The 13012-nt window shown below is 32.9% G+C and overlaps 1 long non-coding RNA gene across 1 annotated transcript in view; it reads left to right on the top strand.

Moving 5' to 3' along the window:
• LOC141489798 (uncharacterized) overlaps nucleotides 1-12645 on the top strand; it is a 52461-nt gene extending 39816 nt beyond the window's left edge. The window contains exons 2-5 of the long non-coding RNA XR_012468991.1: nucleotides 6583-6663; nucleotides 9146-9200; nucleotides 9799-9863; nucleotides 12103-12645. This is a non-coding gene — a long non-coding RNA (uncharacterized LOC141489798). The remainder of the gene's footprint in view (nucleotides 1-6582; nucleotides 6664-9145; nucleotides 9201-9798; nucleotides 9864-12102) is intronic.
• Nucleotides 12646-13012: the final 367 nt, after the last annotated feature.

Here is a 13012-nt window from a genome sequence, read left to right as displayed (position 1 = left end):
ATTGTGCTTTAGAAATCATATGGACTGAGTTCTATTTCTAACTCAACCATAGCTTTTTATATATGAATTAGATAAGCAATTTCACTTCTCTGGCATTCAGTTTCTCAATAAGTTAAATAAAGAAATTGTACTAGATAGCCTCTAAGTCTCTTATAGCCTTAAAAAAATTCTTGCTTCTGAGACTGTAATAATATATCTGATTTCAATTTAAGGTAATAAAAATTGCAAAGCTAGAATAGACATAGTCTTTAGCTCCTAGAATCTAATAACCTCAAAATTTAACACAAGTTGTCTTTTCTGATCCTATAGATAACACAAGTACATAGAAGCAGGATAAATATAGCAAAAGAGAATCTAGACAAAGAACTCCTTCACAATTAAGGAAATCAGGAAAATTTTCATAGAGGAGATGGTTTCTGAATTGGCCTTATAGAGGAGGAAAGAATTCAGAAGGCAGAGCCATGGGAAAGGCAGAGGAGAGACCTTTCCAGGAGTCATGAGCAGCCTATACAAAGGTATGAGAAGAAAATAGGACAGGTTAGGGGAAATGATAAGTAGTCCAGATGGCTAGAGTGTAGAGAATGTTTAGGGAAGAATTATCAAATAAAGCCTAAAAGTTAAATTGCAGACAGATTGTGGAGAAGGTCCTTGAATGCCAGTGTAAGACATTTGTATTATATTTAGTGGAAAATGAGGAACTACTTCTAGAACATCCAATCATAATCAAGTAAAAATAGAGCCACTAGCTTAAGTTTGTTGCTATAATAAGATTAAATTCCTTCTTTTGTGATATAATGGGAAGACTGTCAGCTTTAGAGTCAGAGCATATGGGTTTGCATACTTTGGGACCTAGGGACACTTAATCATTGGAGTAGCAGCCCTGGTAGCATGAACATTAGCACAAATGCACCTCTCTGGTCTAGGAGGTTTTACAAAGAGTAATAGAGAAAAAAACAAAACACAAAAGAAAAAGAAGTGACTGTGTCCTAAGCCCATGAACCTAATATCTGCCACTTAGTACATGTATATAATGTGTAATCACTGACAAATTACTCTAAGTACCTTGGTTATCTATTCTGTAAAATGGCTTGATTAGACCATCTCAAAGGTTTTATGTGGCTCTGATAGTATGCTTCTCTCATGCTATTTATTTTGTTTAGGAGAGGTAGCATAGAGCGTATATTGGATAGAAGGTTAATTTATCCAGGGTTCAAGTCTGGCTTTTGACATATAATAGCTGAGTGACAAATCACTTGGACAAATCACTTAATCTATCAAGACTTTAGGTAATTGTTTAAGACTATAAATTATAGATAAATTACCAATCTGTTACAACATTTCTTGGTGAATAGACAGTTTTGGACTGGGGGGAAAGCACCCAGCCACATGCATACAGGCTCATCCACATATACCCATAAAAATAAATCATCTCTCCTCATTGACAAACATGTTTCTAATGGTGGCTGAGGTATAATATTAATTAAAGTGATATCTGGTTTGAAAATACTTTCTAATTCTAGAAATTCAAGCTGACATTATTAATCTAGACATTAATTCTTATTTTTTGTTTGTTTTGCAAGGCAATGTGGTTAGGTGACTTACCCAAGGTCACACAGCTAAGTAAGTATTAAATAACTGAGTTCGGATTTTTTTGAACTCATGTCTTCCTGATTCCAGGGTCGGTGCTTTAACCACTACACCATCCAGTTTCCACTAGATATTCTTTTTTCATTTCATTTAATTTCTTATTGATGTTTTACTTTTCCAAATACATGTTATGAAAGATTTTTTTAGTATTCATCCATATGCTTATATATAATTCTAAATTACAAAATTTCCTTCCACTCTTCCTTCCCTCTCCTCTCCCCTCAGTGGTGAACAGTCAGGTTAATATTGAATTTAAAAGTTTGTGATAAGCATCTTTTCAGTGCAGCCATTGTTGATATGAGAAATTAGGATTAAGGGAAAGAAAAAAGAGATTTTTTTTTTAAAAAGTGAATGTAGTGCTTCTCAAATTATTATTATTTTTTTTTAGGATTTTGCAAGGCAAATGGTGTTAAGTGGCTTGCCCAAGGCCACACAGCTAGGGTATTATTAAATGTCTGAGGCTGGATTTGAACTCTGGTACTTCTGACTCCAGGGCCAATGCTCTATCCACTATGCCACCTAGCCACCCCTTGTGTTTCTCAGATTCTGAAGGATTTTTGTTTTATTTTGTTTTTCTTCCTCTGGATGGAGATAGCATTATCCATAGTTGGTCTAATAGGGTTGTCCTAACTCTCTGAACTGCTGAGAGAAGCTGCTTCTCTCAAGGATGATTATCTCATATTGGTGTTGTTGATGTCTATATTGTTCTCTTGTGTACATTGCTCCCTTTGCTCAGCATCAGATCCTGTAACTTGTCCCATGCTTCTCTGTAGTCCAACCATTTATGGTTTCTTATAGAATAATGATGTTCTATAAATATTCATGTACCATAACTTGTTTAGCCATTACCCAATTGATAAGCATCCCCTCAAGTTCCAATTCTTTGCCACTACACAAAGAGCTGCTATGAATATTTTGGAAAATATGGGACTAGATATTAATTCTTAATGTAGATGGCCCAAATCAATATTATTAACATTTTAAAAAATGCACTAAAGGGAACATAGAGATATATACTATGATTAAAATTATCCAAATGACAGTATTCTGCACTGGAGATTTTCCATTACACATATGTATTATATATTGTTTTATCTTCTATCTCTGTTCAAGGTTTTCTTATCCATGGTGATGAAGTGCATTTATTCATAGTGTATGGATTATTCTCTGTTTTAAGTGAAACATCTGTGTGTTACCACCCACCTACTTCCACCCCTACAAAAATGTGAATTTTGGCAAGTTAACAAGTACAAACTGACACACCAGATATACATAACTGTAGGTGGGCTAAGGCCCTTCCATCTGTAGACTGCACCACTTACCCACATGACAAAGGTTAGGTGGGTTTAGAGAAATATATCCTAAGAAAAAAATTAAATAAAATTGAATACCTTATTTTCCCACTTTTATTATATGAATAAATATTCAATAATTTTGGTCTTTATAGTGTAGTTGTGTTGTTGAATACAGTTGAACTCAGTACATATTCAGATGAACATTTTCTTGTGATTCTTTCAAATAAATTATATACATGCATGCATGTATGACTGTGTATATATGCATATACAGGCATGCATGTATAGTGGCAGTTTGGTGGTGCAGTGGATAGAGTGCCAGGCCTAGAATCATGAAGACTCATATTCCTGAGTTCAAATTTGACTTCAGACACTTAGCAGCTATGGAACCCATGTCAAGTTACTTAACCTTGTTTGCCTTGAGTTGGCGTAGTAAATAGCAAACCACTTCAATATCTTTATGGGGTGACAGAGAGTCAGGCACTAGAAAATGACTGAGCAATAACATATGCATATGTATATGGATGCATGTTTATAAGATGCTTATAAGCATAGTTTGAGGAAGTGCCTTACCTAGACCTCCCTAAAATTTCTACACCAATGAAATCATAGGTGCCCTGTCCTCCTCCAGAAAATAATATGTGTTCACATTATTTTACTATTTCCTCAATTATAAGATATATTTATTGGAAATTATTCTTAATTCTTCATAGATTTCCAATATTGTATATGCCTTAAAGCATGCAATTTCTAACTATCCATCACTGTATTCTAAAAACAACATAGCTAAAATAGGCATAAGCTTAATCCTGCTCTTAAAAACACTAACATTTCTAAGTGAAGGAACACTGAGTGAGTGTGGAAGCAAAAAAGTATGATGTTTGAATACAACTTCTGATGCTGGTTGTGTGACAATGGTCAAAGTCCAGAGGATCTTCAAATGTCAGGTTTCTTACTGAAAAAGGGATTAATAATAGTTACAGTACAGATTTTGCAGGATTATTTGTATCTCAGATAATTAGAGTATATAAAGAGCTCTGTAAACTTGAAATTGCTTTTAAAATTAATAATATTTTTTATTAAGAAGTGGTTAGCTTTTTCTTAAAACATTTCTACAGTCAGGAGTACCTGAGTTCAAATCCAGCCTCAGACACTTAATAATTACCTAGCTGTGTGGCCTTGGGCAAGCCACTTAACCCCATTTGCCTTGCAAAAACCCAAAAAAAAAATTCCTACAATTCACCCTATTTTTTCCTTGAATATTTGCCCTCTAAATTGTTCTTGTCCTTGGATTATTCAAATTGAATAATATCTAATAGCTTATTTTTTTTCCCAAAGATAAGGTTGTAACTTTGACAGAACAATCTGTACAACAAACATGCTTCCATTGTTAAACAATTAAGGTTTCATACTTAGATGCAACATTTAACAATTTCCTAAACATTTATTTACCATATTGTAGATAGGACCTCAGGATTATTGATGATCCTAACAACCTTCAAATATGTAATTTCTCTTTTCTTTCTCTGCATTGAAAGGTCAGTTTGAGATTAACAAGAGCTATATGATTATTAAATCTGTGAAAGTCCACAAAAACTAGGGGAAGTCCAACCTAATGATGGCATTTTGGCAGTTTCCCTTCAAAATGTCTAATTGAAGCACCTCAACATAAATTATCTGAGAAAGGTTTTTAGTAAATTGTCTAAGGACTAAGAAACAGGTAGATGATCAGTAGAGTATGTGCATATATATGTATGTATATATATATATATATATATATATATATATATATATAAAACCTATATCAGTAGGTTAATATTTTTTTAAAAAATATTTAAGAATAAACTTGTTTCACTGCAAGAAGAGTAGCAGGATTGTAACTACTCAGAAGTAATTCCAATATTTATCAATATTCATTGCAGAATCATTAGTTTGCTACATTTTTTTCTGAACATAGTCCAGTTTGCTCATCTTTGGGTAGCCTCATGACTCTCTGCTGGGATGTCACCAGTCAACTTGAGTTTTGTCATGCCACTGGACTGCAATGATGAGAAGAAGATGCTGGTCATGGATAGAGTCTCAAAGGAAAATGGACTTTAAGAATGGGTAGGGTTTTGAGAGAGAAGAGTAGAGTAGTAGCAGTCTAGAGAGAATGGGCAGACCAAGAGCAGAAGGTTTATGAAAAGAAACAAGGGTGGGGGGGAAAGCAAGGCTTTACCTTATAGACAATAAAAATTACAATCATTTTCTGAAAGACAGAGAGTCAGAGAGACAAAGAGACAGAGAGAGTATAGACCTTTCTGGGAGATAAATCCAGCTGTGGTTTGAATGATGTGTTCTTGTTTCTTCGGTTTTGGAGGTGGGGGTAAGGAGAAGAAGCTAGAAATAGGGAGATCAATTAGGATAACTAATGAAGTGATTTAAGTCATAGAACCAAGACATTTAGAGATAGAAGATGGAATCCAATGTCCTCATTTTAAATTCATTTTTAAAATGAATAAACTAAAGAACAAAGAAGTTAAATGACTGGCCAAGATGATAATGTTCTAAAGAAGAACCTTATCTCTTATACCTCATTGCTGAGTTAATATGGGCTTCAACAATAGAAATTGCTACTAATGTCAAGGCACAATCAAAAATAAAACTGTTATTTATTACTGTATTCTATACTAAATTCTAAATAATACTATATTCAAAAAGGAATGGTCTATGGATGTAATAGTATGAATTCTAGCCATTCTAGAGGCAGACAAGTTGTGTGTGACACATGTTCATGAGTTCAAATCCTGCATCAGACATTTCTAGATTGTCTAGACTATAAACAGTTGCTTAACCTTGTATGCCTCAGTTTTCTTCATCTGGAAAAATGAGCTAGAGAGGGAAATGCCAGATCCCTCCACTATCTGGATTAAGAGTACGCCAAATGTGGTAAAAAAAGCCAGACACAGCCAAAATGACTGAACAACAACTGTCCCAATATCATAAAGTACTGACTTCATTTTCATTCAAAGTTCAATGAAACATTTCATCAAGTTCAGGTTTTAATTCTGACAATGGAATAAAACTCAAATAATTTTTGAGAAAATATTTATAATCTGAACTTGATGGAGGTCAAGATTTGTTTTGAACATTGTTTTCAACCATAAGAGTTCTTTAAATCTAAGTACACCTAAGAATATTCTCTGAAAAGAGGGAGAGAATTAAAAAAAAACTTCAAATCCATTTAGGAAAAGAAATAAACAGCAGCAGCTGGAGAAAAACAATGAAGCGGAAGAAGACTTGATAAATACAAAACCAGCTCAAGCAATTAAAAACTTCATAATTCAAACAAGTCTAATTCTCACATATTGACCAACTTGCAAATGTTTTTTTCAAGATCATATTGTTTTTGTCAACATTACCTCTTTCTGTTTTTTCTTTTTTCTTTATATTTCTATTTATATTTCTCTTATATATATCTATATTATCTTCACTATCAATCTTTATTTTTACTTTTGAAGTTAGGCGATGAAAAAGAGAAGAAAAATATAAGGGAACAAATGAGAAAATTTTTTAAAGGGGGATGTTTTTAACTTGTTCATTCCCTTTCTCCTCTCTTTGTTGTCATCTTTTCTGACCTATTTGGTTTCTTTCATTCTAGACTGCCAAGCCAGTGGACCCAAATCAGGATTATAAAATGAAGATCAAGGGAAAAGAGACTTACAGCTAGTTCACTATTAAGGTGCATAATGAATGAATCCTGTGAAGTGAATACATTATTGAACTTGCACTGTATTTTTCCACTGAGTTAGAATCAATAATTATATTTTAAATAATTATAACTTCAAATAGTGTGAACTTGAATAGATGAGAATTCTCTTTATGAGAACTATTATTTACACTAATTGGGATATAGTTGGCACCTGAACAATTATTTTATTTATTTTGCCCCAAATCACAAGTTGATTTTCTAAATTTGGATACCTTGATTCTTTATTGAAAGAAACTCTCCTTTGCTTGCTGGAATTAATCTATCTCTCTGTTGATTTCTGTAAAGGGTGGGGAGAGGGGGTGAAGGAGAGAGTGCATCATAGAAAATTGTTGACTGAAAGTCAGGAGATGTTATCCATTTTATCTTGTCAAGAGCCTTTACTAGTTTTGATTTGGGGGAAGGAGGGATGTATAATGAGTAATTTGTATGTGGGTATGTATAATGGGTTAACTGAGTATTGTCCACATTTACATTTCTGTGTCTATTAGTCTTTTGAGTCTAAAATATATTTATATAGTAGGGAAAATGAATAGCTTTTAATTACCTATTTTTTACATGGAAATCATTTATTATATGGAACTTCTGACTGGTATTTTTGGTAAATTCGACAGGAGTATAGTTAAACTTTGTGTTAGGGATTTGCCCAAGGCTTCTCTAGGGTGGAGATGATTGACCTTGGAGGAAAACTTTGGGGTCAGGTTTCCCTCTAAGGATGAATCCAGTTTCTTATGAACACAGAACTAGAGAATCCCAAAGTCTTGATAGGGAAGTGATTGACATTTAGAAGCACATTAATTTTTAATTTATATTAATATGTTCTATTTTGACATGATTTTTGTTTCCAAAAATATTTCCCTTTTCCTCTTATCCATAGAACCATCCTTTGTAAAAAAACTGAAATAATGAGAAGAAAAACTTCTTAGCAAAATTCATAACCAAATGTGCTGAATCTAAAGGATTTTGTAACTCCTATAGTTTTCCAGATCTATAAAAAAAGTGGAGAAAGTCATTTTCTTATTTATACTTTGGGGTAAAAATTAATGATTCTAAGAACTTTTTTGTTCAATTTATTTTTTTCCATTAATATATAGCTTCTGCACATATAGTTTACCTGTTTCAACTGCTTCCCTATGCATCATTTAATATAAGTCTCCCCATAAGGACAGAGATAGGAATTTACCCTGCAATTTCTTGGCACAAAGAACTCTGTAAAAAGGAAAGTCTCACTACACATGCAGGTGAGCAACTTTTCTGTATTAAATGATTGTAGCAATTTGCTTTGCTTACTGAAGAGATAAATACCTTGTCCAAGGTCACATGGCCAATATGTATTAGAAGTAGAACTTGAACTCTGGTCTTCCTGTCTCTGAGGTCAATTTCTATCTTTGCCATAATTAATTCTGCATACTCATCATTTTTTACAGAGCTACAATATTTCATTGCACTAATACATCAATCAATCAATCTATGAAAAAGTATTTATAAAACATCTACGATACAGGTTTTGTGCAGACAAGTACAAAGAATGAAATAATCCTTACTCTCAAGGAACTTATATTTCAATTTATTTATCTATTGCATTAGGGATATTTATGTAGATAATTTTTTTTCTTTTGCTTAATGACCCTAAAAACAATCCAAAGAGTTTAGTTTACTTTTACTTAAGGATTTTGAGGATCCATAATTTTACAGGCATGGGAATTCTTTATACCAATTAAACAATCAAACAATCAAAAAAAGCATTTATTAAAACCATATTATACTCCAGAGACTGTCATAAGCATTGATGATATAAATAAAAGCAAAGCAAAAAAAGCAAAACTAAAATAATTTTTCCATGCATTTTTGTTTTACAATATATAAATCAAAAACTTCAAAATAAATGTGTAGTAGACAGAAGGTAACCTTAAATGGGATAACTTAAAGGGATGAGGAAAGGCCTCCTTGAGAAGGTACAGCTTGATAAAAATCACATGTTCTCTATAAATTAATGTGCTCTTCAAGAGTTTCTCTAGCTGATTCTCAGCAAAACAACTCTGGCAACTCTGAAGGACTAAGTGAAAAATGTTATCCATTCCCAAAAAAAGAACTGATGGTGTCTAAGTACAGACTGAAGCATATTTTTTAACTTTATTTTTCTTGAGACTTTTGTTTTTAATCCATTTTCTTTCATAACATGACTATTATGGAAATGTTTTGCTTGACTATACATGTAAAACCTAAAAAAAAGTTTCTATAATTTAAAAATCCATCCCAATGTTGAGATAATCCTATCTCACTTTAGTTAGATATAGTCTATCACTGAATCCATCACTCAAAGTCTTTCCAAATTGGTGGACAGACCAGAATTTTGCATAGGTGTCAAGAAACTAGAGTTGTAGCCCTGTAAGTAGGAAGTGTAAGAGAAATATTTTGTTTCCCATGCAGGTTATTATTTTTTTCTTTTATCTAGGTATTGTCTCTGCCTTGTTTATGAAGGTCTTCCATGCTTCTCACCAGATGAAAATGTAAGATAATGAACAAATACATATTGATTTTTTAAAAGATGTATATTTGCTTTATGTTTGGGATATTCTGCTTCCCTTCATATTTGTGTGTGTGTGTAATTATAATGAAGATAGTTATTTAAAATCTTTTCTTTCTCCAATTTCCTTTGGAAGGTGCTTAGAAACATTACCATTTCAGATAAAAACTAAAAGTCAACAAACAAAAAAGATGAATGCATCTAGGAGGGAAAAGACAGAAGAGATAATAGTGGGACTTTCCTTACTGAAACAAAAAGAAGCATGTTTTTTTCTTACAAAAAATAGCAATGCTGAAATATTACACACACAAACAAATATGCACATGCATGTGTGTATGTCTATCTATATATTTACATCTATAGCATATCTATAATAACATTATTATAGTAATATATAATATGTATGATATATTATAGTGTTATAATATAATACAAATATAATTATATCATATATAATAATATAGCTATATCTGCATACTTAAAACTAGTATATATAAAATATACTGGGGGGGGGGCAGAATCTTACCTCCTTTTTTCTAACACCTAAAGTTTTCTTTTCATTTTCTCCCTTTTCTTAACAGTTGTCCCCTCAGGCAGTTGCCTTCTCTGGCTGCTCTGTACCAACCATTGCTAATCACTGCTTATGGTAAATGTAATGTTTTCACAGCTGCAAATAGGATTTTTAAATAGCAAAGGTGCACTGAAACCATCCCAGTAATTAATAAATACAATCATAATAATTTTCACTTATATAAAATCTTTATTTTAAGCATACCAAAGCACTCTACAAATAAATATATGTCACTACCATAATTCTTTACAGATGGGAAAATCTTCAGACCTAGGTTAAAGATCAAGTAGGGGACTTGATCCAAGATCATTCAGTCAGTAGGTTGATGTGGATGAAAGCTCAGGATTCTTTTTGTTTTTCCTTTATTCTACTTTAGTTTCTACTAGGGGTTTGGCCACAAATGAGCTCCATTTTATTAAGTTTATACACTGTCTCATTTGTAGCAGTGTGTTCCATGAAAACATGTGCATTAGTTATAATTTCCATGTATTTTATTTTCCATAGAAATGCAAACATCTCAGTTTTGTGAGTAATTTTATGGGGATAAAAAGACCTAAATGGAGCCCCCTCAGACTATGAGTAATGCACTATTGCAGCAATGCTGTCAGTGAAATTTACATGAGTAAAAGAAGATAGAGTAATGATTAAAAGGAAAATGGTAATCATGGGATTCAATTGCATTCAGGGAGTGTAAGGTATGAAGATACTAACTGGATTGGACTAGTCCAACTTTTTGGTTGAAGGAAGTTATTCCTAGTCCTTTAATCTAGTCTCTACTTTCAATTCCATTCAAGGGATCTTGGATAAATGTAAATTTTTTTTTTTTTTTTTTTTTTTTATAGCTGGTTCACAAACATTAGTCAAAGGCTAATTTGCCTCCTGGCTAATAAATAGTACATTGCCAAGAATGAATCTAGTAACTTTGTGAAAATGTTATTTTTGTCCTGCATAATTACATTCACAGTTTCTTTATTGTTTACAAGGCAGCAAAACTAATTTCTCATGCAGTGTCTTAATCTGTATCAGCAACAGTGCCCCTCAGGTTAGACATTTTGACAAAGCCTCTGGCCCTTCACCCAGATGGCTATTACCTGCTGAGAAATTCTTCACCCACAGGTCATTATTGCCAATGTTAAATGAAAGTACAGAAAGGAGTCAGAAAAATCTAAAGTTAATGATATTTTTCAGTTTCAAAAGCAGAAACCAGAACTCCCCCTAACAGTGCTATTCTTTTTGCAGGTCTGTTATTTTTTTTTTTAACAGTTAAAAGATCATAGATGCCAATAGGAAAATATGCTTTTAGACCAAGAACTCCTCTAGGAGTAATGCAGTGTATAATGCAAGTTTTCAGTGTCTAAATATTTTGAAGGGTAGGTCTAGCAATGTAGCAATAATCATTTTTACTGGATTTGGGGCTGTATTCTCAAGTGTTCTTTGAAGTTACAATTTGGTCTTGTTCTATATAGGTATAGGACTCAAGAAATATTCCAAGGGAAAAAAAATAAATCTTTTTCTCCCCACAAATATAATGAAATGTGTTTAAATATATAGCACGTGTATTATTACATGTTTTCAAGATAATTCAGAAGGAGCTTTGATATTTGAACATTTTTCTGATAATGGAATCTTTACATTTTCTTCCAAAGTACAGTTTCTTTTGTTTTATTCTTTTTTGTCTCCAACATAACTAGCTTTTCCTATCCTAGTCTCACTACTATGATCCATTCTATACCTTCATAATATTGTTTAGCTATTTTTACTGTTATATACCTCCTCCAAAGCTTCTATTCTATACCACCATGCTGGTGATAAGTTTAGCTATTTTTATTGTTATATGCCTGCTCCAAAGCTTCAATATTCTTCCTTCTCTCCTGCCCCCTTTGTCTGAAAGCTAAAGCCTAGAGCTGTCAGTTTTACATTCACTGTGTTCTGAAAAAATATCTTCAAATTTTCTTTCTAGTGCTATCTTCTTCTTTGTAGCCAAACTGATCCATTCACTATATACCATATTCTTGAATCTCATAAAATCTAGTATCATCCCTCTAGTACAGAAAGGCCTCCTCTGTTTACTCTATTGTCCATTTATCAAGGTACAGATCAAATGCCATCTCTGTAAATACTTTCATTAAGTCTTTTTATATTTAATTGTTTTACATTTCTATGAACTCCTACAATACAATTTAGCATTTCCCAGTGGCAATATTTTTTCTTTTTCTAAGTAGTAAATAATAGTGAATCCTCTTTATAGACAAAGACCATATTCTATACTTTTTAAAAATCCTTGATATCATCACTTTTCTTTCTTCCTTTACAGCTTTGAATGTGAATTCCTCAGTGGGAAAGAAGAATTATTTCCTTCCTGTGAATACAATTGAGAAGAGTGACATTTAACAAGGAGGTTTTACCCAAGAGTAAATATAAGGGCAATCTTTAATTTAGGGAGAAGAAAAAACAAACAGCAACAACCATCAGAAGACAGCTTGATTCCCTCCCTCTTCGGGTGAGAAAGAAGTCATAAAGCGTCAGAAAGATGTTAATCATGTGCCTGAACCAATATTCAGAGCAATAGAAAACCCTAAAAAGATTTGGGAATGTTAAGGTACTTGCTCAAATGTCAAAAATTATTCTTTTGTTTGCATAGTAATTCCCTCTGTGAATCCTTTCAGGAGAGGGTCTTTACTAATATGAAAGCAGTAATTCTTCTAATAGTGACAGAAGAAAACCATTTCTCTTGGGAATCATGTTGATTAGTGTTAAAAGGGAATCAATCTCTTTCCTTCAGCAAGGGAGAGGGGAAGAAGAGACTGAAGAGACAGGACCAGAGATCTAGACATAAAGAAGAGAAGCAAGGACTGCACTGGTCAGAAAATAAAATTCTTTTCAAAACCCTTGCATTTTTTTTTAAGGAAAATAACTAAATATATAAGTCACTGTTCTCTAGTACTCTTAGGCTATGGTTTCTATCAGCAGTTTTTTTTTCTTTTTATTATAGGTAAAGTACTAACATATAACAAAAGGAATTGATAAAGTCTCATGATCAAGATGGATATGGGGGCTTACTGGAGCCTCTTCTAAGGGGGAGAACTACATGCATAGCAAATAGAGTTCTGGACCTGTAGTTTTGAACAGTCCTCTCCCTGAGTTCACAAATGGTCTCATACTCTATCTAACTGTGTGACCCTGGGCACACCCTGTTTGTCTTAGTTCCTCTGTAAAATAAACTA

The sequence above is a fragment of the Macrotis lagotis genome, chromosome 5 (assembly GCF_037893015.1).
Source record: "Macrotis lagotis isolate mMagLag1 chromosome 5, bilby.v1.9.chrom.fasta, whole genome shotgun sequence".
In the NCBI taxonomy this organism is placed as follows: Eukaryota; Metazoa; Chordata; class Mammalia; order Peramelemorphia; family Peramelidae; genus Macrotis; species Macrotis lagotis.
This window is presented reverse-complemented; position numbering and strand designations above follow the sequence as displayed.